This window comes from Hyla sarda, chromosome 12, assembly GCF_029499605.1.
Source record: "Hyla sarda isolate aHylSar1 chromosome 12, aHylSar1.hap1, whole genome shotgun sequence".
Classification (NCBI taxonomy): domain Eukaryota; kingdom Metazoa; phylum Chordata; class Amphibia; order Anura; family Hylidae; genus Hyla; species Hyla sarda.
The window spans coordinates 23,004,602-23,010,794 of record NC_079200.1 but is presented as its reverse complement, the minus strand read 5'-3'; the positions used below and the strand labels follow the sequence as shown (position 1 = coordinate 23,010,794).

General features: G+C 50.5%; 1 long non-coding RNA gene across 1 annotated transcript; it reads left to right on the top strand.

The window, feature by feature from the left end:
- Positions 1-224: 224 nt before the first annotated feature.
- Positions 225-5,954, top strand: LOC130296892 (uncharacterized). Its single transcript, XR_008849333.1, has 4 exons — positions 225-269; positions 2,599-2,699; positions 2,807-2,968; positions 5,627-5,954. It is a non-coding gene; the product is annotated as an uncharacterized LOC130296892 (long non-coding RNA).
- Positions 5,955-6,193: the final 239 nt, after the last annotated feature.

Sequence of the window (6,193 nt, the reverse complement as noted above, 5' to 3'; positions counted from 1 at the left end):
ACTACAACTCCCAGCATGCCCGGACAGCCAACGGCTGTCCGGGCATGCTGGGAGTTGTAGTTTTGCAACATCTGGAGGGCCACAGTTTGGACCCCACTTCACTCTGCTCTGTCATGTGACTCTCCCCTGAGCTGAGAGGAAGCGCTGATTGGTTATGCTGCCTGGGAGGGGCCCCTGTGTCAACCAATCTTCCAGTGGGGAGGGGGGAGATTCCTGCAGATGGAGGAGCAGTCGGTCTGTGTGTGGAGCAGAAGCCGATCAGCCAAGAGGTAACTGCACAATGTCCTGGATAATAGTGATGTCTGATCTAGAGACTGTCCTGGATAATAGTGATGTCTGATCTAGAGACTGTCCTGGATAATAGTGATGTCTGATCTAGAGACTGTCCTGGATAATAGTGATGTCTGATCTAGAGACTGTCCTGGATAATAGTGATGTCTGATCTAGAGACTGTCCTGGATAATAGTGATGTCTGATCTAGAGACTGTCCTGGATAATAGTGATGTCTGATCTAGAGACTGTCCTGGATAATAGTGATGTCTGATCTAGAGACTGGCCTGGATAATAGTGATATCTGATCTAGAGTGGTGCCCCTCCACCCACATGTATATATGCTGTATGCCCCCTCTGCCATGGTGCCCCTCCACCCACATGTATGCTGTATGCCCCCTCTGCCATGGTGCCCCTCCACCCACATGTTTGCTGTATGCCCCCTCTGCCATGGTGCCCCTCCACCCACATGTTTGCTGTATGCCCCCTCTGCCATGGTGCCCCTCCACCCACATGTATGCTGTATGCCCCCTCTGTCATGGTGCCCCTCCACCCACATGTATGCTGTATGCCCCCTCTGTCATGGTGCCCCTCCACCCACATGTATGCTGTATGCCCCCTCTGTCATGGTGCCCCTCCACCCACATGTATGCTGTATGCCCCCTCTGCCATGGTGCCCCTCCACCCTCATGTATATATGCTGTATGCCTCCTCTGCCATGGTGCCCCTCCACCCACATGTATGCTGTATGCCCCCTCTGCCATGGTGCCCCTCCACCCACATGTATGCTGTATGCCTCCTCTGCCATGGTGCCCCTCCACCCACATGTATGCTGTATGCCCCCTCTGCCATGGTGCCCCTCCACCCACATGTATGCTGTATGCCCCCTCTGCCATGGTGCCCCTCCACCCACATGTATGCTGTATGCCTCCTCTGCCATGGTGCCCCTCCACCCACATGTATGCTGTATGCCCCCTCTGCCATGGTGCCCCTCCACCCACATGTTTGCTGTATGCCCCCTCTGTCATGGTGCCCCTCCACCCACATGTATATATGCTGTATGCCCCCTCTGCCATGGTGCCCCTCCACCCACATGTATATATGCTGTATGCCCCCTCTGCCATGGTGCCCCTCCACCCACATGTATGCTGTATGCCCCCTCTGCCATGGTGCCCCTCCACCCACATGTTTGCTGTATGCCCCCTCTGTCATGGTGCCCCTCCACCCACATGTATATATGCTGTATGCCCCCTCTGTCATGGTGCCCCTCCACCCACATGTATATATGCTGTATGCCCCCTCTGCCATGGTGCCCCTCCACCCACATGTATGCTGTATGCCTACTCTGCCATGGTGCCCCTCCACCCACATGTATATATGCTGTATGCCTCCTCTGCCATGGTGCCCCTCCACCCACATGTATATATGCTGTATGCCTCCTCTGCCATGGTGCCCCTCCACCCACATGTATGCTGTATGCCTCCTCTGCCATGGTGCCCCTCCACCCTCATGTATATATGCTGTATGCCTCCTCTGCCATGGTGCCCCTCCACCCACATGTATGCTGTATGCCCCCTCTGCCATGGTGCCCCTCCACCCACATGTATGCTGTATGCCCCCTCTGCCATGGTGCCCCTCCACCCACATGTATGCTGTATGCCCCCTCTGCCATGGTGCCCCTCCACCCACATGTATGCTGTATGCCCCCTCTGCCATGGTGCTCCTCCACCCACACGTATGAATGCTGTATACCCCCTCTGCCATGGTGCCCTTCCACCAAACTTCCCAGACTAGGGAGACGGCGGCTCCCAGGAAGAGTGGCCATAAAATGGCAGCCCCAGGGAAAACTGGTGGCAAGGTATAGTTGCCGGGCTAATTTACTTAAAGGGGTATACTCCGGCCCTAAGACATCTTATCCCCTATCCAAAGGATAGGGGATAAGATGTCTGATCGCGGGGCTCCCACCATTGGGAACCCCTGCAATCTCTCATGCAGCACCCACCTGACTCAGCTGCACGCGGCGATGGAGGCTCCGTGTCTGAAGCCTTACGACCAAGGGGTCGGAGTATCCTGACATCATGACTCCGCCCCCTTGTAATGTCACGCTCCACCCCCTCAATGCAAGTCTGTGGGAGGGGGCGTGGCGGCCGCCACGCCCCCTCCCATTGACTTGCATTGAGGGGGCGGGGCGTGACATCACAATTACCCCTTTAAAAATGTGTACTACTGTACAATGCTAATCCCAGACAGTCAGGGTCTGGCTCATTTATTTAAAAAATTAAATCATAATGTAGGGTACCTTATTTTTTTCAATTCTCTGTGGCCTAGCTGGAGAAACATGGAAAGCCAAGGTGTACTTACCCGGTCATTTCCCCCCTGTTGCGCTGAGAGCGGTGTACCGTTCTGTGTTCTCTGTCCACCTTTTTCAAGTAAGTATTTTTCTTTTACGGTTTTGGGGCCAGATCTTACAGATTTGGGGGTTTTACACAGCATGTTTGGTCCTAATATCTAAAATATAAACACCTTTTTCCTTTAGACAAATTTGGACAGAAACGGTGGCGTTCCGTGAGGGACAGTTATTTTTAATTTGTTTGAACGTTGCACCAGCCCAGTGGATCAACAGGCAAGAAAACAAACATGCGGCTCGTTTATCCTTTCTCCACAAGGACCTGGCGATCAGAACTCCGCACGACAGAACGTAAGTTTGAAACTGCAATTAGCATGGCTTGTTAAAGGAGTAGTCCAGTGGTGACCAACTTATCCCCTATCCTAAGGATTGGGGATAAGTTGCAGATCGCGGGAGGTCCGACCGCTGGGGCCCCCTGCGATCTCCTGTACGGAGCCCCGACAGCCCGCGGGAAGGGGGCGTGTCGACCTCCGCACGAAGCGGCGGCCGACACTCCCCCTCAATACAACTCTATGGCAGAGCCGAAGCGCTGCCTTCGGCAATCTCCGGCTCTGCCATAGAGATGTATTGAGGGGGCGTGTCGGCCGCCGCTTCGTGTGGAGGTCGTTACCTGCTATCTGGCCGGAGAACCGGGGCCCTGTACAGAGAGATCGCAGGGGGCCCCAGTGGTCGGACCCCCCGCGATCTCAAACTTATTTCCTATCCTTAGGATAGGGGATAAGTTTTTCACCACTGGACTACCCCTTTAAATAGAGACATGTACGTAATTCTTCAATTAATTGGAGAAATAGAGTTAAAGGGGTACTCTAGAGGAAAAAAAAAAATTTCCATATCAACTGGCTCTAGAAAGTTAAACAGATTTGTAAATTACTTCTATTAAAAAATCTTTTTTTATTTATATCCTACCAGTACTTATCTGCTGCTGAAGTTGAATTGTTCTTTTCTGTCTGACCACAGTGCTCTCTGCTGACACCTCTGTCTGTCTCAGGAACTGTGCAAAGCAGGAGCAAATCCCCATAGCAAACCTCTCCTGCTCTGGACAGTTCCTGAGACAGACAGAGGTGTCAGCAGAGAGCACTGTGGTCAGACAGAAAATAACAATTCAACTTCAGCAGCTGATAAGTACTGGAAGGATTAAGATTTTCTAATATCAATAATTTACAAATCTGTTTAATTTTCTGGAGCCAGTTGATATGAAAAAAATTGTTTTTGACAATACCCGTTTATGTTCCAAACGTTACAATATTTCTTCAATGCATCTTGGGATAGATTGATAAAAACCAGGACAGGTTGCCCATGCTGTTGCCCAAACTAACCAATCAGATAAATAGCCACAGTTTCACAGTCGAATTTATATTTGAAATAAGCAAACTGATTGTTTTCGGTGGGCAAATCCCAATTTTATTTGCTGCCCAGGTTTGTACACTGCTTAAAAAAATAAAGGGAACACTAAGATAACACATCCTAGATCTGAATGAATGAACTAATCATATGAAATACTTTCGTCTTTACATAGTTGAATGCGCTGACAACAAAATCCCACAAAAATTATCAATGGAAATCAAATGTATCAACCCATGGAGGTCTGGATATGGAGTCACTCAAAATCCTCCTGATGAGGTGGCGGATGGTCTCCTGAGGGAAGTCCTCCCAGACCTGGACTAAAGCATCCGCCAACTCCTGGACAGTCTGTGGTGGATGGAGCGAGACATGATGTCCCAGATGTGCTCAATCGGATTCAGGTCTGGGGAATGGGCGGGCCAGTCCATAGCATCAATGCCTTCCTCCTGCAGGAACTGCTGACACACTCCAGCCACATGAGGTCTAGCATTGTCTTGCATTAGGAGGAACCCAGGGCCAACCGCACCAGCATATGGTCTCACAAGGGGTCTTAGGATCTCATCTCAGTACCTAATGGCAGTCAGGCTACCTCTGGCAAGCACATGGAGGGCTGTGCGTCCCCCAAAGAAATGCCACCCCACACCATTACTGACCCACCGCCAAACCGGTCATGCTGGAGGATGTTGCAGGCAGCAGAACGTTCTCCACTGCGTCTCCAGACTCGGTCACGTCTGTCACATGTGCTCAGTGTGAACCTGCTTTCATCTGTGAAGAGCACAGGTGCCAGTGGTGAATTTGCCAATCTTGGTGTTCTCTGGCAGATGTCAAATGTCCTGCACGGTGTTGGGCTGTAAGCACAACCCCCACCTGTGGATGTTGGGCCCTCATACCACCCTCATGGAGGCTGTTTCTGACCTTTTGAGTGGACACATGCACATTTGTCACCTGCTGGAGGTCATTTTGCAGGGCTCTGGCAGTGCTCCTCCTGCTCCTACTTGCACAAAGGCGGAGGTAGCGGTCCTGCTGCTGGGTTGTTGCCCTCCTACGGCCTCCTCCACGTCTCCTGATGTACTGGCCTGTCTCCTGGTAGCGCCTCCATGCTCTGGACACTACGCTGACAGACACAGCAAACCTTCTTGCCACAGCTCGCATTAATGTGCCATTCTGGATGACCTGCACTAGCTGAGCCACTTGTGGGGGTTGTAGACTCCGTCTCATGCTACCACTAGAGTGAAAGCACCGCCAGCATTCAAAAGTGACCAAAACATCAGCCAGGAAGCATAGGAACTGAGAAGTGGCCTGTGGTCACCACCTGCAGAACCACTCCTTTATTGGGAGTGTATTGCTAATTGCCTATAATTTCCACCTGTTGTCTGTTCCATTAGCACAACATCATGTGAAATTGATTGTCAATCAGTGTTCTTCCTGAGTGGACAGTGGGATTTCACAGAAGTGTCATTGACTTGGAGTTACATTGTGTTGTTTAAGTGTTCCCTTTATTTTTTTGAGCAGTGTAGTTAACTCTTATTATTATTATTATCATTATTATATATATATATTTTTTTTTTGTATTTGTTCTTCAATCTTGAATTCTTTGAAATACCACAGCCCCAATTCCTCCTCCAGAGAGTGGAATCCCTGATCGCCTGCCCGAGCCTCCAACAGATACAGAGGTACAGAGACATCCACCGGCCACCATCTCTACAAGCTTATGGCATGAAATTAGGAGAAGGCATTCATCAAGAGCACACGTGATTCTACCTGGCATAACCTTCTGCTAGATGCCATATGAAAAATGGAGGGGTCATTCTCCAATACATTTTTACACCTTGATGTTCGTCTGCTCAGACTGGAGGAGTTAGTTACTGGCCCTCCACCTAGTGAAAATAGGGACTTTCTACTAAGGGTGGGTTCACACTACGTTTGTAGTGTACGGGTGCCTTATCTGGTTGGGAGGAGCGAAAACCGGCCGCTCCCGTATCCCAGCCAGATCCGGCCCAAACCCTATTCATTTCAATGAGCTGACTGGAGCAGCCATTTTTCGCTCCTCCCAACCGGATCTGGCACCCGTACACTACAAACGTAGTGTGAACCCACCCTAACCCTGGTCCCATCAATGGACAGGATGTCTGAGGAGCAGATATATTGGATGCAATATAAAACATAACTTTTGCG